This window comes from Panthera onca, chromosome D1, assembly GCF_046562875.1.
Source record: "Panthera onca isolate mPanOnc1 chromosome D1, mPanOnc1 haplotype 2, whole genome shotgun sequence".
NCBI classification, from domain to species: Eukaryota; Metazoa; Chordata; class Mammalia; order Carnivora; family Felidae; genus Panthera; species Panthera onca.
In genome coordinates, this window is record NC_138348.1 from 21,684,686 (window position 1) to 21,710,666 (window position 25,981).

At 36.4% G+C, this 25,981-nt stretch overlaps 1 protein-coding gene across 4 annotated transcripts in view; it reads left to right on the forward strand.

Moving 5' to 3' along the window:
* The window catches only part of LRRC4C (leucine rich repeat containing 4C), a 1,194,683-nt gene that overhangs the window by 699,268 nt on the left and 469,434 nt on the right, over positions 1 to 25,981 (forward strand). For all 4 annotated transcript variants that reach the window (XM_060606420.3, XM_060606418.3, XM_060606419.3 and 1 more), the window contains one exon: positions 21,900 to 22,036. The gene's annotated coding sequence lies outside the window, so the exon portion shown is untranslated. The remainder of the gene's footprint in view (positions 1 to 21,899; positions 22,037 to 25,981) is intronic.

Below are 25,981 nucleotides of genomic sequence, written 5' to 3' on the forward strand. Positions count from 1 at the left end.
AACTAGATAAGTAAGTAAACTGCAGATAACTCCAAATTCAGGTACAAGTTTGTGATTTTATATACTTTTTCAGAGGATGGGAGGAGAGCATTTTCCTTCATGATTACTTATTCTATATTTAGAATTTAAATGAGATTGTATATTCTAGACCCATATTCATTTGCCACTAAGTATGTGAACTATAAGCACATTTTAGAGCACAAACCTGGAAAATTTGTGTTGCTGTCTTTTTCTTTTATTCCTTAACTGAGTAGCAAAACACAGCTAAACATTATTGTATTTATTATTAAGGTATATGAGAAAATAGATTCTGGGGTCAGACACAAACACACTATAGTATGATGTATACATTTGTTTCCCAAATGTATCCACACATAGTCTAGGAAATCTGAGCAATAACAGTCCTTTCCTCCAGGTTCAGATACATTGTATGTAATGTGAAGATGAATATCCTAAAAATCTGTTATTAGATGCTAATGAACCTAATATATAAGAAAAGTACAGAAGAAAGAACATCAAAATTCCATTTTCAGAAAAGGAGAGAATTTTAACTCAGGGTAGTCATAGGTGGATTATAACCACCAAATCTGCTGGATAGAAATATTGAAAATCCTTTGCTCTGATTCTGATTTTCAGAAGGGCTTCATTATACATTCATCTCCATGTGTACATTTTAGGGGAGGAACTGAAAACTATGCCCTTCTTAAGATGCTATATCTTTTGGTATGAGATTGAGAGAACAGAAATTGTTTTTAGGATTAACTCATAGGCTTGATATTATTTTGGTAACATAATTCCCCTAACATTAATTATCTGGACTGTTAGCTCATAGCCCATCCTGTGTATAAGTAATCACATCCAACAATTTTGTCTAAGGTGTATTCAGCCAAAATTGGTCAAGATAATCAAGGTCTGGAAACCAAGTAAAGCTGGTACCAAATTGAATTAAGTAGCCAGAAGGAAGGCATGAGAAGAGGCCTGATCACCATCTTGTAATGCTGATAATTGTCATGTAGCAAAGGGGAATATTTATCTTGTGGTGCTTCGAAAGGAAAAACAATACCTAGCAGAAATAAATTATAGGAAGGCAGGTATTGATGAAACTTGAAAGAAACAAAATAGAATAAGAGAAAATAAACACTCTTTCCGATAGTTGGGGCTGCCCTGAATATGGAAGTCTCCCTGGTGAAGTTCCCTCACTTGTTTTCAAGGTTCTGTGGAAGGAATTTCTAGTGTGGAAGGTTAAATTATCTAATGTAATCTCCAGGGTTCCATCTGATTCTGCTTTCTATGTTCCTATGATTCTAAGAAACCAAAGACAAAAATTGGACAAGTATTGATTCAGAAGGACCCAGAGACACATGAAGCAAGTACTGAAACATATCAAACTGTCTTGCAACCTGCCATAAAAGATTTATGCTACTCCCTTAAGAGCAGCCGGAATGTTAAGATTCAATCTTCATCTTCTGTTTGGCCATTTAATCTACTTGAATTCCTGACACAAGTTTTTGCGGTCATTTGACCTACTTTGAATCCTGACACAAAGGAATTGTCATAAAACAAAAGATCTCTATAACTTACGTTTTGTTCTTTAGGAAATGCATTGTGTTTCATAGGAAATGTGTTCATTTTTTTTGTAAAGGTGTTTTGTGGGTCTTGGGATTTGTCTTGGATGGTGAAGGGGGGGGCAGTTGTTTTCAGTGACATCTAAATCCATGTTACTATACTTTTAAGTTGTCTTTTTATACTGCTTTGTCTGTTCGCATGAACAGTGTTTGACTCTCCTACCTGTACTTCTCTTCAAATTCAGAGATTTGGGCTGAGTTCTTTGGTAAAGGTATTTTGCTGTAGAAATTTTTAAGTGAAAAAGATTGTGTTTTTCAACAAGGTGTACGGAACATTCAAAAACCGCATGAATGTATCTAAGGAAGGAGAAAAACATTTGCTTCTTCAGTAATTATTCATTGAGTTCTTACATACCTACTTTTGTGTCAGGTGTGGAAGTTGGCATTAAAGATAAAATGGTGATCAAGTCAGACATAGCCTGTCTTTGACGTTACATGCAGCCCAGCAGCTGAGGAATAACACAATATAAATGGCAAAAATGTTATGATAGGGGAAGACATTCATACTAGGGAGATCATAGATCGAACATACACTTAGTAAATCAGAAACTGATATTCTGTTGGCTCTGAAGTGTGAGGGGAAAGAGAAAAGAATGAAAAAACCGGGCTTAGCTGGTTTTGCAGATACTCTAGGGTCTTTGTCCTAACTTAACTCTGTGACCAGGGCAGAATTGGTTTCTCTGGGACCCAAAGCTCCATACTTTCTTTAAGCAGAAAACAAACAAGCGACATACAAAAACAAAATTAGGCAAAAAATCAAGTTGTTATTTCAAATGAGAAAAATAATCACAGGAAGATCCTGAAATTTTAGAGATTTAGAATCTTCTGAATTCTTTGTAGGCTATTTTCCAGAAATGCTTATGGATATGCTTCTGTTTGCAACCTGGCTTTCCCTGCCCAAGCGGAATCCTCTGGGACTCTGAAGTGACTCTCAGGGCTGGCAGGCTGCTCTGCAGTTGAGGGGTCTTGGAGCTTCATTAAATGTTAAGGAAACCCACCTGACCAGTAACTCCAGTTTAGAAGTAACACAGCATGGATGGACCTAGATGCTATTATGCTAAGTGAAATAAGTCAGAAGAAGACAAATACTGTATAAATTCACTTATACATGGAATTTAGAAATGAAACAAAACAGAAACAGGCTCATAGACACAGAGAAAAAACTGATGGTTTCCACAGGAGGGGGCAGGGATGGGGATGGATAAAGTAGTTGAAGGAGATTAAAAGGTATGAACTTTCAGTTTATATAATAAGTCATGGAGATGCAATGCACACTATAGGGAATATAGTCACTAATATTGTAACAACTTTGTGTGGTGACAGATGACCATAGAATTATTTTTGTAACCATTTTGTAGTGTATATATATATATATCAAATCACCATATCATATACATGAAACTCATACATTATTGTATGTCAATTATTCTTTAATGTATATTTTTTTAAATAGGCTTGACTCTTATTTTTTAAGACGTCCATAAGTAGTTTCTTTTATGCCTCCACTAAACTAGGATATTTCTGGAGCTCAAATATGAAGTGAATTGTCGAAATAACCAGGCAACTGTGTGAGGTGAGAAAGTAAGAATCCCTGAGTATTGCTTTAAGTGTTACTAATCCTGGCCACTATATCACAAACTGGCTGTTTTTTAATGAAAACATGATTTATCTGAGATTTCTTCCCCTGACTAAAAGCATGCTTGATTTTCTCTTGCATTTTGTGATGTTTGCTTGTTTTCACAACTATATAACCCCAAGAATGAGATGAGAAATCCATTGTTAAGGGATATTGAGGGAGGTCTGTGTACCTAGAAAAAGAGTGCAATGTGGACATTTCCAATTTACCATGTTAAAAATGGTTGTCCTGTCAAAATCCTGGAGCTTATCTAAAGTCAGAATGACATGGGAAGAACTCATCCTCAAAGTAGGTATGTCTATAATATCACTTTCAATGGGGAAATCAATAAGAGAGTAAATATGTTAAATATAATGCTAGTTAATATCCTCTTGTATTCTTTTAGAACCACATAATTCAGTGATGAGCAACTAATGACTTACTTTCTCTTGAAATTTGGTCTAAGACGTAATCTCAGGGACAAGAAAGAAACCTGTTTCTTCATTCAACCAGTATTTAATAAGCACTTGCTATGTGATGGAGATGTGAATAAGATAAAATCTCTGCCTTTGGAAAATTTACATTCTTGAACAGAAACAGACAATTAATATGCCTTGATTATTTTTAGATAGTGATGAGTACTATGAGAAAATTAAAATAGGGTAATGTTATAAACAAGGATGGATGGGAGGCAAGTATATAAGGAGGTAGGGATTTCTCTCAGAGACAGTGATTATACACTGAATAAAGAGAAGAATGAATGAATGAGCTGTTCAGAGGTATTGGGTCAAAGAGTGCCAGACAGAGGAGAATGCAAAGATCCTGAGGCAGAAATTACCTTGTACGTTATATAAAAGGAATGAGGGCCAATATTGCTGCAACAAAATATATGAGTCAAGAGTAGTAGGAGCTGAAATGGTAGAAGCAACATTCTTCCACCTGCTTACCAATCTCTTAACTGGGAATTTAAAAATCCTATTTGTGTGGTTAAACTCTAATACTAAATCATGTCCCTTACCTTACACCCTGTATGTCAGTGGATCTTCTGTAACTATTATTATTCTTAGATGTTATTTCAAAGACTATTAATACATTTTCTGATTTTTTTTTTGGTAAAAAACCCTCCGATTTAGAAATAAAATAATCATCAGTCTCAGTTACAGATGTTATGTATCCTAAAGGTATTAATATAAATGAATAGGGTAATAGAAATAGGAGCCAGTAGGTATAGGGATAGGTATACATATGCCTTTCTTCCAAATGCAAGTCCATGCACATTTTCGCCCTGTATCAGTGCTTATAAAAACAGCTCGTTACCACTGGTCTAATTCAATTTCCAGATTCCTAGATAGGTAGATTGAGGTTCACAGAAGTAAGTGACCAAACTGACCACTGAAATATTGACGTATTTCCTGATTGTCCCCACATCCTGCAATTTTGATGCTGATAGTTTTTCAACATATGCATGTATTTGTTTTGTTTTGTTTCTGCAAAGCAGAATTGATACTATGCTTTCAGAAATGGGAAAAAACAATTGATCAAAATTTCTGGAATACCTTCAATGTAGCCACCTAAAATTTGATGTTTGAATTGGTCAGATGCAAATATGGTCATCCTCAGAAACACTTTCCTCCCACTGATGTTCACCATTTGCATGACCACATGCAAATGTGGGAGAGAAGTCTACATTGCCTTCTCAGGGATTTACTATGTGTCAATTAGATCACTTACATGAAATCCCAAAGTGGAGAAATTTTGTCTTATTTCCCAAGGCACTCATTTTCATTATGGATGAGGGGGCACTGGAGTGTAAGAGGAAAGTCTGTATCTAGTGTATGTGGTTGTATATTCCAGATTTCACTTCTCAATTTGGTTTATTGTTCTCCACTCCTTAGAATGCTTAATACATCTTGTGTGGTTTTAAGGTAACCCCCCCCCCCCCCCCCGGGGAAAACGTTGCTCTTGGAAAAGGAAATAAACACATACTTTTTTTCTGGTGATGGAAATGAAGAGCTCTGGGAAAATATTGTTCTTAGCAACAATTAAAACTATTATCAAAGGGATTAAATGTTCTAGTGGCAGTGAGAATATAATGTGGTTGGTTGGGTTTATTATAAAAGACGAGATATCCTATCCACTGTTCCTATAAGTTCAATGGTAAGACACAATATCCTGGGGAGATATATATTAGATTGTGCATCATACTTAGAAAAGTAAGTTTAGCCAGTAGAGATTCAGATTAAACATAAGTATTTATAAAATAAAAAAAGAAGTACAAGTCAAAGTGCCAAGTGGCACGGCCCAATCAGAATTTGAAATGTGAAGTCCCATATGAAGTTATTATTAAGAATTTTTGAGAGTAAGAGACTGAAATACAATGAAGTATGTTGTTTATTTGGAAGCACACAAGTGCTAATTAAAGGTCAATCTTTGTTCCAAAGACAGCTTCAACAGAAAAGAGTAATAAGACTTGGGGTGGGGGTGAGGAATAGTGCTAGAAAGAGAGAAGAGAAGAGAACCCCACCAGGCTTTCTGTTTGAAACATGAGCTATCTAAGGATTCCCAAACCCAGACCCACTGACCTGGTACCTAAGAGCAGGAAAAAATAAGTCTCTGAGAACTCTTTGACTTTGAAGATGAGATTGCAAATTATTTGCTTCTCCTTTTTCAACATTTTTTTGATTTACTATTTCATTAATAAAAGGAAAATTCTGCTTAAAACTCAAGCAGGCTGCCTTCTGAAGTCCTAAAAACTCATTCAAGCCCAGTACATGATTAATGGATCTTACAAACTCTGCACGGGGATGATTAGGAAAAAAGGAGAATGAGTCCATTCATTTATTCATTCATTCATTTTTTCAGCAATATAATAAATCACTTGCAAGAAAATCTGTAAAAAGTAGTTTGACCCCATTTGAAAAAAGGGCAACCTAGAATGAACCACTTATTCAGTATTTGTATTTGCCTTTAGAAACACAACAACTATAGAGCCTTGAACCAGGGCATGGAGGTTAGCACATTAAACCAAGGATCAAAACTGAGGCACATGCCCTTATAAAGCTACGATCTAATGCTCTGTCTGTTCCTGTTATTCCTCTTTTTTGAAGACAAGAACTGAAAATCAATTATCTAGCCCCATAGCTTCTACAACGTTTCTTCACAGTACCTTGGCTTGGGACAAATATAAATTAGAAGTGAACGGAGGGAGGAAAAACTCTCTAGTTTCTATTCCATGGGGCCATTACTTTTAAAATATAAGTAAGATCGAACTTTAATTTATAGCTGAGAGTTCTCCAAGGCTTAGTTTCTCCTCTCCTTACCTGTGTTTTCCTCTCTCATTATAGATTGATGATAGGGAGCAACAGAGCTTTGCTCAGGTATTGGTACAAAAAATAGAAAATGTGAGAATTTTGCCTAGTAGGAGTTGGGATGGAAATGAAAGTTCTGATTTTAGAGACAAGGAGAAGAAAGAAAGTAATAATATGTGCCTGTTTCCATCCCTACTCCAGACTTCATTTGCAGTCACTTTGTGCATGTAGGTCATTTAAAATGGGTGTGCGTGTATGTCCTCTCTCTCTCTGTCTCTGTCTCAAGAGGGAAAGTAAATGACCACACAGTAGTTGATGACATATTGGTTTGGAAGATGGCCAAAGGTAGATATATTTAGTAAGCACAGTCATTCCCATGTTTTAAAAATTGGTCTCTGGAGCTACAGCAAATACCATGTGTGATTTACTGTACAAGGAAATGGGAGGAAGTAAGTGTAGAAAGCTTTGGGTGCCAAATGTCATTTATAAACATATTTATAACTAGAAATGAGCTTAAGGATCAGGTCAGTGTCATCAGGATCACCTGGGAATCTTTAAAAAAGTATTCTATCTCAGCTTCATCTCTCAAAATTCTGATCAGTCATTTACTTTGAGGTACAGACCTGTGTATTTGTTTAAAAAGAAAAAAAAAGGACTTAGGTAATGTTATGCACACTCAAAATTGAGAACCTCTGACAACCCAATTTTTTCACAGATAGGGAATTATTTTAGTTGTCTACTGCTGCATAATAGATTACTCAAACTTAGGTGCTTAACGCAGCATACATTTCATATCTCACAGTCTTGTGGATTAGAAGTCTAGGCACAACTTAAGTGGATCTTCTGCTCATTGTCTAACAAGACTGTAGTCAATGTGTGGGTCAGGCTGTATTCCTTTCTGAAGCTCAGAATCCTTGTCCAAGCTCTTGTGGTTTGGGGCTGAATTCTTTCTGATTGTAAGACTGAGGTCCCCATTTGTTACTTGCTATCAGTTGAGGGCCCTCTGCTCCTACTTGACACTACAGTTGCTCACTAAAATGTCCATCTACATGTCTGCTCACCAACCCCCTATGGACCATCTTACAATATGGAAGCTTATACCTTTAAGCCAGTGGGAGAATCTCTTGTTAGAATCTGCTAAGATACAGTCTTATGAAAACACCGAGTGACTATCCCATCACTTTTGTCATATACTGTTGGCTAGAAGTAAGTCTCAGATCCTGCCCACACAGTCAAGGGAAGTGGGTTCTGCAAAGATTTGACTCCCAGGAGTCCACTTCAGACTTTGTCCACCATAAAGAACTAAGTTCCAAGGAGTTCACTGACCAATTGAGTTTATATAATTAATTGGTGGGATGTTAGTTTTCTTACTAGGCTGGGTGAGCTTCCAAGATATAATTAATTACATTTTTAAAAGTACAGTATTCATAGTTAAATGCTGGGATAGGGAGCATGAGTTTCTGCTTCCTAATTGATCTCTTCCTAGAATGGGGAAACTGATTTATGAGTTTGTTCACTTTCCTTGTATCATGTAGGTAAGGTGTTTGTGTAAAAATACTAAATAGTTAATTTAAAAAGTGCCTTTGGCCCTAACATATAGTGGTGGTTTGAAAAATAATTATTTTTGCTAATCTGATTTCTGTGGTGATTGCCAACACTTTTTAAATAGTCTGCATTTGTAACTAGAATCATTCATGTGGCAAATATTTTGGCCTAAAGGAAAGTTAAGTATTTGGCAAAAACCATAGATGACAATGTGAGTTGAAGGTGTTTCCCCATTCTTAGCATTTTCATACTTAATTAAATTTTTTTGGGGTTAGTATCACACAAATATGAGACGTACCTCAGGAGGAAGTTGGTCATTTTAACTGACCCCTAGCTAAAATAAATTTAGTTGATTACCATCTCTTTCAAAATCTCTAAAGTCTAAATTTTGTAGTTGGGAATTTCACTCCAATATCTTATTATTATTATTTTTTTCTATTCAGTTTAAAGTGATTCCATCTTGATCCACCCATAACAACCTTGGGCATATGTTGAATGTGTTTGGGGAGATACCAGTTTTTCTTTTGCGTTATTAGTGCATTTAAATACAGATGCTATAATTATAATTAGTTGTATTACTCCTCTTGACACAGAGCAGTTCTGTAAGTCATTTGATCTAATTTGATTAAGAAATTACTTTTGAGACATTGCAAACATTCAGGTATATGCTAGTGCAATATCATCAGATTTATTTCATGTCTGTCTTTTGGAAAGAAATATAATTTTGTAGTTACAGCTGAGTCCTCGTTACTCCAGTCATGATCTGTTCTCCTTACCAGATAAAGGTAACCAGGCTAGGGGGAACTAGTTTCCTGAAGCATGTGGGTATCCTCACCATGTATATTTGTATTCCTTCACTCCATATATCTGTAAAGATATATATTATTATTTTGTTTTTCACTTACATAAATTTTATAGAGTACTTTTTCAACTTGCTTTTTGTGCTCAGTATTATGAAATTTTGTGTAGTGATTCATGATAAGCTAGTTCATTTATTTTGATTATTTAATGATAGTGTTCTGTTATATAAGCATACTATGAATTACTTACCCATTTTAAATTGAAGGACATCTAATTATTTACCATTACTCATGGTTATAAAAAATGTCTCACTGTGCTTATGTGGGGGTGTTTCTCCAGGAAAGTTGTATTTAAACTTATTGGACTATAATTCATAGAAAGAAATATATGTTATTTTGGGACACAGGCCTTGCACATAAGCACACATATCTATATATGGAAAGATACTTACTTACCTCTACCTTTTCTAAACACACATACATATACACAGAGAGGGAGATGATAGATTGATCAATTGACATAGATATTTTTATTTATATATATTTAGTTATATACATATGACGAATAAAATTTACTGTGGTACTTTGTATTCTATTTTCTTTGTATTCTATTTTGAATAAATTAAAGTGGATAAAGACCCACTAAATTGAATTGGCAATCTTTTAATGGTTTGTAATCAGCACTTTGAAAGATGATGCCATAGGTTATATATCTAATACCAGAACTGTTATAGAAAATAAGCATCTTCTTCATATTGCCAAATTGCTCTTTAAAAAGTTTGAAATAATTTATACTCTCACCAGTGGTATAAATAAATTTTTGTTTCCCTTTGGTTTGGTTTGTTGTTGTTGTTTTTATTTCCTCATCCTGTAGTGCTTGTTTTTTTTTTTTTTTTAATTCAGGTATAATTGAGAAATAAAAATTCTATATATTTTAAGATATACAACTTGATATTTAAATTTTTTAAAATGTTTATTTATTTTTGAGAAAGAGAAAGAGAGAGAGAGAAAGAGAGAGCGTGAGCAGGGGAGGGGCAGAGAGAGAGGGAAACACAGAATCGGAAGCAGGCTTCAGGCTCCAAGTTGTCAGCACAGAGCCTGATGCGGGGCTCGAACTCACAAACTGTGAGATAATGACCTGAGCCAGCCAACCGACTAAGCCACCCAGGCTCCCCAATATATATACAACTTGATATTTTAATGTGTATCTACATGGTGAAATGATCACCACAATCGAGGTAATTAACATATCCATTGCCTCATCTTGTTATATTCTGTTTTTCATTTTGTTCTTTTCTTTAACTTTGAGAACACTTAAGATCTACCCTTTTAGAAAATTTCAAGTATACACTGAAGGATTGTTAACTACAGTCATCCTGCTGTGCATTCGATCTCCATAACTTATTTATCTTGCCTAATTAAAACTTTGTATCCTTTGACCAATAACTTCTCCTTTTCCCCCCCACCTGGCCCCTGACAACCAGCACTCTAGTCTGTGTTTCTATGAGTTTGCCCATTTTAGATTCCACATACAGGTGAGATCATGTAGTATTTGTCTGTGAATGGTTTATTTCAGTTTTCTCAAACTGTGTCTGGATGGAGATATGATAAGAGATGTGGAGATTATCTGAAAGAATCATAGTAGGCTTTGGTAAGACCCATTGCACTGAAATGATACATAAACTTTATAACATAACAGGAAATAGAATGTGGGTTTATCTCCCTATGGGCAGCAGGTATTTCTTTAGATGTACCTCCCACTCCTACTTACTCCTCATAATGTAAAAGAAAATAGAGCTCTGGGTTCCTCTTAACCTGTGACTTCTTTATTTTATAGAAGTTACTGAAACCACCAGTTGTTTTTTTGATTTTTGTTTTCTTTTCCCCTAAAGTAAAAAAAAAGGTGGGTGGGAGGTTTCAGGAATCTACATTAATTAACTTATATCCTTGATCTACTGAATATATTTTACATGGTTCATTTGTAGAAACATTATTGAGTCAAATTAAAAGCACCCTACCAGAAGTCAAATCATCAGTCTCACCAAACTGCCAAACAGAACAACTTTTGTTACTGAATACAGTTCTTTGGGGTAATTTGTGCCAGTTCCTTGAAGGTTTAGAAGAATTTGTCTATAAAATCATTAGGCTTGATTTTTGTGTGGATTGGGGAAATTGTAAGGGTGTGATGAGGTGAGTAGGATATAAGGGAGTGAAGGGTATATTACCTACTACCAAATCAATTTATTTAATAGACTTTAGTTTGTTCAAGTTTCCTAAGTATTCTTCAGTCAGTTTTGGCTTTAATATTGCTCTTAAAATTCTTTTAATAGGTTTTCTAATATCTTGCATAAAATTATCCATGGTACTCTACTACAATTTTTAAATTTCAATGTTATTTCTGATTATAACTTGTTTCAGCTATGACTTTAGTGTTGTTTATCTCAGTTATTACAAATGTTTCCTTTCTGTTATTTATTTTTTTCAGCTTTACTTTTGCTTAAAATTTCTGTGATCTCTCTGCAAATGTTACTGTTTTTGTTAATTTCTGCATCGACCCCAAACTTTTCTTTCCAATTTGTTTTCATAATCTCCTTTTTAAAAATCTAGTTTCTTTCATTAAATGCAAAGTCCAATAATATAATATACATTTTTTATAATATACACATTTAAGGCTTAAATTGTCACGAAAGATAGTCATGTCATTGCACACCTTAACTATTAAACATATACAGTATTCAGTGCCATTCAGTTCTAAATATTTCATAATATCAAGTATAATTTTTCATTCCTACATGAATAACTTAGTTGGGTAAAGTGTTCTCTAACTGTCACTTGGTTAAGTTTATTCATTAGCTTTAAATCCTCTCTAAACCTGATGTTTTACTCAGAAAATATCAAGAGAATTGGAACTAGTTTTAGTTTTGCTGAGAATCTTTGCTCCTTTTGTAGTGACTGTCCCTGTTTTTCTTAATTTCTACCATCCTCTTGATGTTTTTCTATATGTGACTAAATGAGGTATGTTAAAATTTTCTGCTATGATTATGGAATTGTCTATTTCTCCCTGAAAGTTCTATCTCCTTTAACTTTATATATTTTAGGACCATGTTACTGTTATTAGGTGCATTCAAATTTAGAAATGGTATAATACATACAGTTGTGTAACTTCAGGCTTTTAGAGATTTCTTCTGCTGCTAGAGCCTTTCATCTGTATCTATTGAGAAATGCATCATTTTATTTAGGTCATACTACTAGTTAAATTTCCTTTTTTAAATTTCTCACATCTGATAGTCTGTCCTTCACTGTTTTTTCCCCTTTGGTGCTGTGTACCTATTGTTTATCTCTTTCTTAGATTCATATTCAACATTTCTATCTGTTTTGTAATGGGAGCTGTTACTAGGTTAGTTCAACCTTTTTTGTGGCCGGAATCAGAAATTCATACCACAATTACTTACCTAAAATAAGGGCTTGTATTCTAGCTAAATAAATGTTATCTAAGTGACCCTTATTCCAAACTAACAACAACAAAAAAAAGACAATAAAAACTTTACTGAGTTTTATTTTTAGGATTTACTGAATTATTTCAGAGCTAGCACCTTATTACTATTACCACTACAAACAGGGTCTCTCTCAATCTTTCTACCAATAACAGTGATAGTAATAGCTAACTGCAAATTTTAATGCAATGCATACTCTCTCCTAGGTACTTTTTAAATAGCTTTGTGTATATTAACTCCTCACTTAATCCTCACACAAATACTATGAAATAAATGTTACCATTTTCTTCTCACAAAGAAACCAAAGCATAAAGGCTAAATAATTGGTCTGTAATGCCTGAAGTTCCAAAACCTCCCACAAAAGACCACCAGAGTCGTAAGTCAAAGCCAAGTGGCAAGGGTCGTTTATTGCAGGTTCGAACCTGGTCCTCTGCGCACTCGTCGCTGGTGACGCAAGAGGCCACGATCAGGGTTGGTACGGCGTTTTTATAGACAGAGACAAATAGCACAGGGGAGGTTTCAAATTATGAGGGGCCTGATTAGTTGATTTTAAAGTAAGGACATTTGTTGTTCTCTGATTGGGCGTCCTTTGTCCTTTGGCGGGAAGGCTTTGTCCGTTACTTGTGGCGGGAGGAAAAAGGGGGAAGGGGGAAAGGGGAAGGGGGAAGGGGAGGAATGTGTTGAGCAAGCAGGTTTACAGAAGCGAGAAATGCCGGTTAGTTTATGTACAATCACTCATTCTATTACATATCAGACTACATTTAGGAAGTTTTACAACCCATTCTACTACACAGCGGGTTACATTCAGGAAAGGCCTCACAATGCTCGTAGCAAACAGCAAGCAAAACAGACTTCTCAGCAATTGTATTTCTTATTAAAGATCCATAATAAGCAGAAAAGAGAACCTAGCTTTAAACTAAGGCAGGGCTGTCATTTGGATTGTTCCTTTCAGGTCTGAGATTACTTAATTGTTAAATAACAGAATCCGAACCTTTGATCTGGCTCCAAAGCCCTGGTTCTGCATTTCGACTCAGGCAAGAGACGTTTCTTCCCTGGGCTCCACACTTAAAAAAAAAAAAAAATCCAAACAAGATTTCCCCAGTCAATTCTTTTTGTAGACGCGGATTTCATAGAGTTAAGGAGAGGGTCCCACTTATACTCCCCAGCCATCTTTTAGATAAAGTCTTAGTCTTAGTTGAGATCTGGAATTCCTACTCAAATTCATTGTTTTAGTGTTTGCATGGGTCTCATCCCTTGGTGGGTCCTCCTAAGAGCAGATATCTCTACTGCAGTATATATCTATAAACTGAAAGGTGGCTTCGTATAAGGTATGTAGTTGGAGCTTGAACTGTTAGCTGGAATGTTGACATGCATGCAAATGAGGCCCTTCCTATAATCCTAGACTTATCAGGGGTAGGAAGATACTAGGGACTGCAGGGAGGGGGTTGGGCGGCAAGGGCTGCCTCTTCCTATGCCACCTCAGTCCAGTATAAAATGCCAAGCCACCTGAGAGTTCTGACTTTGAAAATGACCATTTAGTCCATTTGGAAGATAATGAAATAGCTTTGTTAAAATTTTGTTAGCTTTATTCTTAACTCTGAAATATTTAATCATTTGGATGTGAGCCTCCATTCATTGGGCGACTACAGATGTTGAGAGAGGCTGTGGAACTCACATGCTGCCCATGGTGGACTTGCTTCCAATATGGATGCTTTGTTATTCATTTTTTCTACCAGATTAAAGTTAAAAATAGAACTACCCTACCATCCAGCAATTGCACTTCTAGGTATTTATCAAAAGAATATAAAAACACTATTTCAACAGGATACTCGCACCTCGATGTTTATAGCAGCGTTATATACAACAGCCAAATTATAGAAATAGCCAAATTGTCCATTAACTGATGAATGGATAAAGTAGATGTTGTAGATACATAGATAGATAGATAGATAGATAGATAGATAGATAGATAGATAGTGTGGAATACCACTTAGCCATAAAAAAGAATGAAATCTTGCCATTTGCAATGACATGAATGGAGCTAGAGAGTATTATGCTGAGTGAAATAAGTCAGTCAGAGAAAGACAAATACCATATGATTTCACTCATATGAGGAATCTAAGAAACAAAACAAACAAGCAAGTGGGAAAAAAAAGAGAAAGAGAGGCAAACCAAGAAACAAGCTCTTAACGATAGATAGAGAACAAACTGATAATTACCAGAGAGGAGGGGCGTGGGGGCGATAGGTAAAATAGGTGATGGGGTTAAGGAGTGCACTTGTTGTAATGAGCACTGGGTATTATGTGGAAGTGTTGAGTCACTACATTGTACACCTGAAACTAATATTAGACTGTATATTAACTAACTTGAGTTTAAATAAAAACTTAAATGTGTGACTCTGGAATGTGTATTTCTTTACTGCTCTGTGAGAATGCTCTAGTTTCTTTATATATGGGCTTTGGGGTTGGGTTGTATGTGACAAGACAGGGTCATAATTGACATCTATGTCATCTGGATGTTGCCTAATAGAATATATAACACTTGGTAGGAATTTCAAAAATGTCTCAGGTCACTGAAAAATAATAGCTACCATTCACTTAGAATTTATCATATGTCAGAAGTAGTGCTTTTGCTTTCTTTAGGTTATCTCACTTAATTCTGAAACAATCCTTTTCATTAAATACCACTATTTAGTTCAAATTTATTTATTATTTAGTTGAATATCCTTTTATATATGAAGAGACAAATCAGAGTAAGTATCTGAAGGCAACAAAGTCAGTGACTGACAACCTGGAATGAACATCAGGCTGTATGACTTTATAATGATTATAAATGATTATAATGTTACTTTGCTTTCCCAAGAATGAATGAATGAAAAAAACCCAGACATTATTTTCCTTAAAGTCAAACTTATCCTGAAAACCTAGCTGAAACAGTTGGATGTGACTTAATCATCTGTACCGCACATCATATTTTAATGCATTTTTAGGAAGGCTGGACTTGAACATCTGACTAGAGTACCACAATCATGTTTAAACTTAGATTTTTGTTTCAAAATTTATTAGAAAATAGACTGTGAGAATGAATGAATGATATACAGGGGCATCAGATCCTTTTTTGAAATCGATGAACTAACACATTAGTTACTGAGTTATATGAATCGTGATTATTTATCATGCTTCTGATTGAAGGCACCAGCTAAGATATTATCATTATAAAAATAATAACTCAGCTCTTGATTATATGTTTATGTCAAAAGCCCCACTGAGATTTGGAATGCTGATGACCCAAATGCAATAAAAGAACGCTTTATTCATTTATGTTCAGTAAAATAATATTAGAAGATGATATATTCCCTCTTCCTTATGGTTAGCAATTTGGGTCTCATGATTCTCTATTAAATTTATTATTTGTTGGGATATAATTTGCAAAGATTCTGTATTTAGCATTAGTGTCTCTGTTTTGGCTTTTATTATAAGTTATGTGTTCACACTCAAATGGTGAAAATACATACTTTTGGAAATAATCGCAGTGAATGGTACATCCACAGCAACTGTCAGGTTTGCAAAGGGGCTGGTCAAATGGGCAAGAGGTGATAGCATTTATTGATACCAGGGCTTGAACCTTGTGGGAGTGTCAGTGTCTTCTGGTCTTTAGGAATCAAGAGGGAATTACTGCATCTTGACTTCCCTTAACCCTTGCTCTTGTATTATATTCTGCACAATTAACAAAATCTTGTGACAAAATGCACAATTAGATCCAGAGAATTTGTTAGCACACATCCCTAAGACAGACCTGGTGTTGAATGAGGAGATAAGAGTTCTAATTATTTATGAGTCCTATTTGAGCAATACACTGCAGCCTTAAATGTAGATATTTTAATTCTCATATCAAGCCTGGATGGTGGGCAGGGGTGAAGGGTAGGTGTTATGAACTCTGTATTAGGGTTCTGAAGCCACATTTGCCCACTGTTGGGCTTCAAAACCTTTGCCCTTCTTATTAAATGTAGAACACATAAAGAAGATGATACTTGTCTTGGCCGAGTGTTTACTACAAGATAGCTTCCTTTATTTTAATGATGTAGTTTAGTTTCTCCAGAGATACTAGCTCTTTGATTCAGGCATATGGAAAGGCCACAGTAACTGAGTGCATCTAAGGAAATGTCAACTTGCATTCCTCCTTCCATCTGAAAAATCTGACTTTATCATTGAATACATCTTTATTGTACTCTTTGCCCTTAATCTAGTTGTATGAGCATCATAGATATAATTGATTAAGGCTAAATGGGAAACTCCTCATTTATCCTAGACGGAGCATTACTGTCTTTGATGCATCTCACTCTATGTAGAACATAAATATTTGTATGTGTTTATATAAGGCAAGTCCAACTTGGACCAATTGTTAGACTAACATTTTTAAAGTGAAAATATGGTGTAAGTAGAAATGAACCTGAAAATTGGTGTAAGGTCTGGCTTCTAACACTTAATACTAACTGTGTAGCCTTGGTCATTGCTTGTAACTTCTCTAAAAAACATCGGTTTATAAATGTTTAAAAATGATTTATTCCAGGCAGATCCTTTTAAGTTGTCTTGAGGATTATATAGGACAACACCTGAAAAATATTTTTACACTGTTTTCCTGGCAGCTCAGAGGTAGCCAAACAGAGCTTCTTAAATGAAAACAAAAGCAGAAAATTTTAAAATTCACAAAGGTGGGAGATTATGATTAATTAAAAAGCTAAGTTTCTTTGGAATGTTTTCCCACTACTCCATTTTGAATACAAACAGTAATTCAACATTGCTCAATTCACCAACTTCTCTAAGGGGAATCCTGCTTAACTGGCAGAAGTTTGATAAAGTTGGTAGCCTACTGATATGTGGATTGTATTTTAACAAAGGGATCAACAGCTCATCCAAGTCCCTTTGACTCTAGAGGGAAATAACACTTTTAGGTGGAAACCTGCAAGATATTTGGACATCTGCATAATGACTGAAATTAGCATAGGTTTACATAGTACACTACTCCATTAGAATTTTGATGACTTGGAAAGGAACAGAAGGTTGTAAATTTCCTAAGGGAAGGTCTCTGGAGGGTGTGAAGTCTTGAAACAAAACCAGCCCAATGTAAGAAACCTGTTGAGAATGACTGAAAGGACAGAAAAATGACAAATGTGTTGCATTTTTCCTAACAAAAAGTGACCTGTTGCTGCTGGTGTGATATAGTACTCTTTAAAGGATGGTAGTAACAGGTGACCTCTCTTTGTTCTGCTTGTTGAGAGGTGATATGGTATGAGTCTATTCATTAGATACCTATAATCATAATTTTCTCATAGCAATACTTGTGTGAGGGGAGAGGAGGAAAATAAGGAAAAGGAAGAAGATGAAATGGTAGAAGATAAAAAGGAAAATAGAGGAGGGGAAGGAAGCAAGAGGAGTTGGGATGAGGTCTGCAAAAACAACAACAGGGAATGTGGAATCTGCTCGATTTTATGGTTTAGCTGTCAAGAGGGTGTGCCCCTAAAAGTTTCTAGACTGTGGGACCATACATGGATAACAGTAATTTACTAATTTACTCTGCCACAGATTCTGAAGTCTGCCCAAATTTTCAGCCACTCTCTGCATATGAGGATAATGGAAAATCACTCCTGTCCTGTTGGTCCTGACAGTAGAAATTTGTGCTTGAACACGTGAGCAAAGGCTGACTTAAGTGAAAAGCTGTCACTTAAAACAGGACAATTGTTTTCTGTAGAGGTGCTCAAAATCCATGGGCAACTGTAGAATATAGAAAAGCGATTCCTCAAATTTCCCCACCAAAGACCCTTCTGTTGCTTTCTTTCTGTCACATGAAACCCGTAATTTGAATTTTTTTCCTACTGAACATAGTCCATGATTTGATGATTCTTAATGTGTTTTCCATATTCTTATTAATCAGTAAGATCTAGCCTTCTGTCATTCCAGACTGGTATTAGAAAACATGATTCCCTCCTTCAGCTGATTGAAATCTAGTCACACAGACACTTGGCCTTTTAGGTGGCTTTCGTCTTATGGTGGAGAATGGTAGTCACTGCCTTTTTGCAATATTGAAAATAGCTCATGGTATTGCTTAAGTAGACTAACAAACATATGCAATTATAATATTAGAGTAAAAAGGGGAATGAATTCAGACAGCCAACTTCAGATCAGCTAGATGGATAAATAACCTGGTAAGTGAGGTTGGAAAGAGAACTTGGGACCTTCTTGAGCAAGTTTTAATAATTTGCCCCTCACTTTTCTGCCTGCTTTGACAGATGTGTGGCCCATTCTTTTGCATTACTAGTCCCAGATAAGTGGAAAGATGTATGGAAGGTTGAATCAGCGAATGTTGAAGCAGGCCCTGCTCCTAGCTGGATAAAAGATTCAAGAGAATCACTCTGTTTCCCTGAGCCCCGGTTTTCTATCTATAAAATGAGGACATTGGGCTGTGTGATCTTGCTATCTTTTTCTATTCTAAAGTGATGTGATTTTTTTTTTAACATTACTTTCACTGAGCCTCATTTTTCTTATCTGTAAAAATGGGAAGAATGCCTACCTCACAAGGTGACTTTGAGGATTTAAAGATAGCAATTGAGTGCCCTTCCCTATACAAATCTACTTGATTCTCAAATTCAGTTATTAAGAGTTTATAGAAAGAGTTCAGATAGTGAGGGGTATAACACTGTTTGAATTTATTTGAGTTCAGTATTTCATATAGCAAGTGGTGAGTTTTGGATAGTGAGGATTTATCAAATGTTTTTAGTTCCTGGATATCTATGGAAGCACCTTGCATGTAGGCAACACTCAATAAAGATTTCCCCTGGTCTCCTTGACCTTGAGGATAAAGACAGCCTTGTTTAGCTTTGCACCCTCAGCCTGTGGCACAGTGTCTAATAATCAGGAATGTCTGTTTGTGTTTGTGGCCCTCAGGCGAGTCATGGGACCCTGCTGAGTCTTGGGTCCTTTGCTATAAAATGCACTTAACAATGTATATGTCCCATAGAGTTGCTGTAAAGAATGGTACAAGATCATCTCAAAAAATGCAATAAAATCACATGTCTCATGCACATATAAAATGAACAGATTCTTAAGATTTTATGAAATTTGCAAATCATTGAGAGAACCAGGAGTATTATAATCATTTAAAAGAAGAATTCATAGTCGCCTGGATGGCTCAGCTTGTTGAGGGTCTGACCCTTGATCTTGCCTCAGGTCATGATCTCACAGGTTGTGGGACTGAGTCCTATGTCGGCCTCCTCGCTAACGGTGTGGAGCCTGCTTGGGATTCTCCCTCTCCTTCTCACTTCCCTCCCCCAAACAAATATATAAACATGTTTAAAAAAAAGAAAAGTCCAAAATAAACACACATTCATATATCAGGAGTATTGAAATTGATGTGCAAATATGGGTGAACCTAGCTTCCTCCACAGTGTGCAGAGAAGGCAGGTGAACCTCTCTGCTAGACTGGATAAAATTTGTGTGTTTATAGAAAAGAATTATTTGTTTACTTTTTTCTAATAGCTATTTATATTTTATAGAGTTATAGATTCTGTAGAATTCTTCCACAGCATCAGAATCAAAGAGCAGAAGGGTGTGCTAGAGAAAACATAGTTTTCCATTGAAGAACTTTTTTTCCACATTAATAAATCAGATAAATGTAAGTCACTTAACTGGTGCCTAGCATCTAGCTGGACCACCAATAAATGGTTATTTTAAAAAATTGTAATAATGAAATAGTGGCAATGAAATAGATTGAGTGTTTTTGCAGATAATTAATTGTATCAGAATTGCAACTCTAGCAATTACTTAGCCTCTTTCTTAGGTTTGAAATTCATCCTCACATATAATCCAGGATTCTGTTCTCCCCGCCTTTTTAAGTTTATTTATTTATTTTGAGACAGAGCATGAGCAGGGGAGGGGCAGAGAGAAAGGGAGAGAGAATCCCAAGCAGGCTCCACACCATCAGCATAGAGCCTGACACGGGGCTCAGTCCCATGAACCATAAGATCATCACCTGAGCTGATATCAACAGTTGAATGCTCAACTGACTGAGCCACCCAGGTGCCCCATCTGTACCCCCTTTTGAACTATAAGCTCTACTATGTGTTTTGTTTTGTTTTGTCTTTTTTAACATGTAGTAAGAAGAGTCAGCAATTTAGACATTTCTATCCAGAGTTATCCTAAGTTTGTGGCAAGGGAACTGTTTCACTGTCCCTTTTGCTTAAGCAAGGGTTCAGTTGTATAAAAAGTGGACTAAATTTTATGGAGTAAAAGTAGAAAATACTGAGACTGTATCTAATTTGCAAATTCTGTTAAGATTTGGGCAAGCTGGGAAGACTTTCTAATTAATACTTTTAACAGTTCTTGGTTGGCTGTAGGGAATAAGTGAGCAATTTGGGGATATTTCTAAAGAGGAAGTATTCCATGTGAGGAGTAAGTGTTTTCTGTGGCTCGCTATTTCCTGGAATATGAGGAGATCCATGGAATATTTTATTGCTGCCATAACGATCCTTATAGGTTGGGAGGAGAGGATCACTACAGCTGATGGTCTCATAATATAAACCAGTTAATACAACAGGGTGTTAAATAAGCAATATGGTTTAGATGCACAGGAACTGATTTTGTTGAATTTAGTTACAAGAGTCCTATGAATCTAAAATCGATATAAAATTTCAGGCCAAAACAATTGTGATAAGGGAAAGAAAATTTATGTGTTTAAGGAATTAGACCATAATTATGAAGTGATAATTATCATATCATGAAATGACATGAAGTTTATCAATCTTACCTTGGAATTTCCCATAACCCAATGACCAAGTCACTCTTTTTATGTATGTATGTATGTATATATGTATGTAGTCTTAGGGCATATTTGGTATACAAAACATTTTGATATTATTTAAACAAAACAAAAAATAATCTATGAGCTTCTCCTATGCCTGAGTAAGGAAAGAGTAAGAGAAGTGGATTCAGGTTATCTAGTCTTAAAATCTAACCTCCTTCTACCTATAAGTCTTTCCCTTATGATCTGAAAAATGTCAGAGAGAGAGCTATAGGTAGTAAGTGCTAGAAAGATTGATATACTAATTGAATAGGATAATATGTATATAAAAATACTAGTCCAACCCCAGGTTCATGGTAACTTCTCAAATGTTAAATTCCTTTCCACCTTCTGAGGGTATGCAATAACAGGCAGATTTTAGTAAAATCTATAATACTGACTCTGTAATAAATATGTTTTTATTAAGCTTTTGCCATTCACCTGGTATACTTCTACTAGTTGTAATTGTAGATACCAAACCACATTGACCTTCAGTGTAGTTTTTAAAGGAGAAAAGCTTTGTTCCCATCACTTTCTATTACAAATAATAAGAATAGTCTAAAAAAAATAGCGTGAGTTATGGATGCTAAAAATCTAAACTGTCAACTAGTATTTATCCAACATTACATATTCTAAGTATATCCTTTTGTGTGTGTGTGTGTGTATGTGTGTGTTTACAGAAGTTACTGGAAGAGCAGAGATAACCCATGTAGATTAACAGAATGGAAACATCCTGAAACTACTCTGGAGTCTGAATAAATTGACCGGATTCAAGTTTCACAAACAAGGAAACTGGTCCATGGACAATTTGCCATAGGTAAGTGAGAGGTGTAATTTACTCTGTTAGAATCCTTCAAAGATTCATTGACTGTGGGGCTGTTAATTGCATTTCAGATGATTCTAATACTCCTTTGGTACAGCTGACAGCTTCTCTTCCCTCCCAAACATACACATGTGGGTGCCAACATCTGGCTAAATATCTGGCCATTTCATCTTGCTCATTTGGGCTTCAGTCAGTTACAAAAGGAGGAAACGGGGGAAAAAAGTACTCACCTCATAAAACATTTACTAGCAGTGATTTCTGTGGAGGGGCGGGCATCAAACTAACTGTTCCTCTAGCAGATGTTCCTTTGCACGGCCTGGGAGTTGTGGCAGATTGGCCTGCCCAGGATTCAGAATGAAAGAGACAACTGATGATGTCCCCCTCCTTTTTTGAAGTGGGGGCAGCAGTTAGGTTTTTAATATGGAACAAAGTGTTTGGAGAAGGTAGCCGGCTTTTTATTCTTCCTTTGAAAACCTGGTGAGATTGGAAAGCTTGATGTGGTAACAGCATGAAAATAGTTGCTGTTGGGCTACTGGAAAAGTTGAACTTGTCTAAATGAACCAGTAGGGAAGCATGAAAGTCCAAGTGACTCCTACAAGTGGCAGTTCATGAGCTCGACATGGATTGTGGCATCTCCTTCAGATAAATGTTGTGCCACCAATGGTCAAGACCATTTGAGCCCAGAAGTAAAACCTGTCCAGCTCTGTAAAATGGAAATATGTTCATTCATCTGTGGTGTTTCACTGTGTTGAAGAGAAAAAAATATATAAAGTTATAGTGGCATTAAGCTCCATCTATATGGCAAGGGAGACATTTATACTTGCCATTTTAATTGGCAAATACTTACTTGAATCAGTCATGCTGTTTTAAGGGAGAAGTAGAAATGTTATACAAACCTGTAGGAGGAATTGCTCATACATTTTCCTGTTAATATTTAGCTCTCCCTGGGCTGCATGTATAACAGATATCTGTCCTAAATTCATAAGTCAAGACTTTCCTGGAATACAGCTATTCTCTCCCACATCAACTCCATCACGTTATTTAGATTAAGCTAATAGAAGACATGCTATCTGTCTTCAGGGAGCCCACTTTGTTTTGAGAGTCCCATAAGAACATTAGATATGCAGAAAGTGCTCTCTAAAGATGAGGAGGCAATGGCAAGATAAAATATCATAGGGGAACATGAACGAATGGAGAAGAAAAGATTTTAAGCTCTTTTTTTTTTTTCAAGTATGCATGATTGCCCCTTTTCTTTGCCTTTAATCTTAATCCTTCTAGCTATTCAGAAAAGGAGGTGCTTTTTGCTTGTTTGTTTGTTTATTTGTTTTTGTTGTTGTTGTTGCTTTTAGTTTGGATCTTTTATAGGGAAGATAGTCACCTGTAAGTGAAAAGAAAGTTATTCTGGCAACATATGTGAGCCAGAACAGAAGAAGAATGTGAAAACAAGGGGGAAAAAGGGCAGTACTGGCCTGTCTTTATACGTTTGTACTTTTCTCAAAAACAACAGAAAACTTTGCAACTCTACTTCTCCCTGAACTTCTGTCCATCCCCCCCACCACTCTTGTTTCTGATTGTTTTTCTTAGCATTCTCTTTGCCCATCATAACTTGGCCTTACACATAGTCTCACAGCCTCTCTAGCCTCTTTCCCTTTATTCAGCTTCAAACCCTGCTACAAATTGCCTGAATCTGTTAGATTGAGCTCCGGAAACAAAAACCATTCCAGTTATTTTAACAGATAAAATTTGGGATGCCTGGGTGGCTCAGTAGGTTAAGCGTCCGACTTTGGCTCAGACCATGATCTCAGGGTTAGAGCCCTGCCTTGGGCTCTGCGCTGACAGCTCAGAGCCTGGAACCTGCTTCAGATTCTGTTTCCCTCTCTCTGCCCCTCCCTTCTCACACTCTCTCTGTCTCTCAAAAATGAGTAAGTGTTAAAACAAAAACATAAAATTTAAGAATCATTAACCAGATGGGGCACCTGGGTGGCTCAGTTGGTTAAGCATCCTACTTCGGCTCAGGTCATGATCTCACAGTTTGTGAGTTCGAGCCCCAAGTCAGGCTCTGTGCTGACAGCTCAGAGCCTGGAGGCCACTTTGGATTCTGTGTTTCCCCTCTCTCTGCCCCTCCCTTACTCACACTCTGTCTCTCTCTGTATCTCAAAAATGAATAAATGTTAAAAAAAAATAGATAAAATTTAACAATCATTAGCCAGATATTGGAGAACTGGAAAGGCAAAAGAGGACCCTGAGGAATCAAACATGTAGTCACTACAGAAGTGGCTACAGTATCTTCAGGGACAGCAGGCAAGACTTTGAAATGATTAGAATTTAGAATATTGGAGGAGGGGTTTTGCAGACTTGGACTTCAGAAATCTTGGGCGAGAGCATTGTCTGAAAAGCAGAGGAACTTCAGAAGCTCAGGGGTGAGGAGGACTCCACATTGCTGAGATTCATGACTCCAAGAATTCTACCAGCTACGGGTGCTAGTGCCCCAAGACCTCAGATTGGGGCCATATGAGCCGCAACTCAGAATTTTGTGAAGGATGCTGTTCAGCCAATATTATACCCTGAAAAACTAGAAGGGGCTCAACAGACAGAACTGAGACCACATCTCTGAGGATGGGATACCAGGCAGCTAGTGTTGTTATAGCTCTTGGAGAGGGGGACAACGAGGTTATTTCTAGGAATGTAGAAAACAATGCAAGATGGAACCAACTGCTGTGTAGGGTAATGGTATCAGGGAACAAGTGTTAAGTTCCTTCTTCCCCTTGAACCTTGCAGTTTCCCTGTAGTTCTCTCTCTCTATTGATAGAAATAGGGAGCCCAGTGGCAAAGGGGATTCATTTTGCAAAGACCCAAGCCCCACCTCTCAAAACGGAGGAGGATGGATTTGAATGAAAGGTAGTAATTTAACAGAGCGTAGTAGAAAATACTGACACTTAGGCACCAGGGCTATAAACTGAACAGTTTTCGTTAAAATCAACTAAAAACATTTGTGTGATTGCCCTGTAGTCCAGATGTAAAATATGTAGATGTTATTGTTGATGTTTGAATTTTTAATGAAGTGTTTTATTCTGGAACAATTGTATGTTAATGTGTGCTTTTAAGAAATAACATGGGCGCCTGGGTGGCTCAGTTCCCTAAGCATTTTACTTCAGCTCAGGTCATGATCTCGCAGTTTATGAGTTGGAGCCCCATGTAGGGCTCTGTGCTGACAGCTCAGAGCCTGGAGCCTGCTTCAGATTCTGTCTCCCTGACCCTCCCCTGCTCATGTTCTCTCTCTCTCTCTCTCTCTCTCTCTCTCAGGAAATGAAGAAACATAAAAAAATTAAAATAAATAACGTGGAGGAATTCTGTGTACCCTGTTCCCCTTTTCCCCTAATGATTAATTATCTTACAAACCTATAGGACAGTAATACAACAAGTATATTGACATTAGTACAGTCACAATGCAGAACATTTCTTTTTTGTTTAATTTATTTGAATTCAAGCTAGTTACCATACAGTGTAGTACTGGTTTCAGGAGTAGAACCCAGCAATTCATCACTTCCATATAACATCCAGTGCTCATCCCAACAAGTGCTCTCCTTAATGTCCATCCCCCATTTAGCCCATCCCCCACACCCACCTCCACTCCAGCAATTCTCAGTTTGTTCTCTGTATTTAAGAGTTCTTATGGTTTTCCTCCCTCTCAGTTTTTATCTTATTTTTCCTTCCCTTCCCCTGTGTTCATCTGTTTTGTTTCTTAAATTCCACATATGAATGAAATCATATGTTGTGTGTCTTTCTCTGCCTGACTTATTTGGCTTAGCATAATACCCTCTGGTTCCATCCATGTTGTTGCAAATGGCAAGATTTCATTCCTTTTGATTGCCAAGTAGTATTCCATTGTGTGTGTGTGTGTGTGTGTGTGTGTGTGTGCATATATATATATATATATAT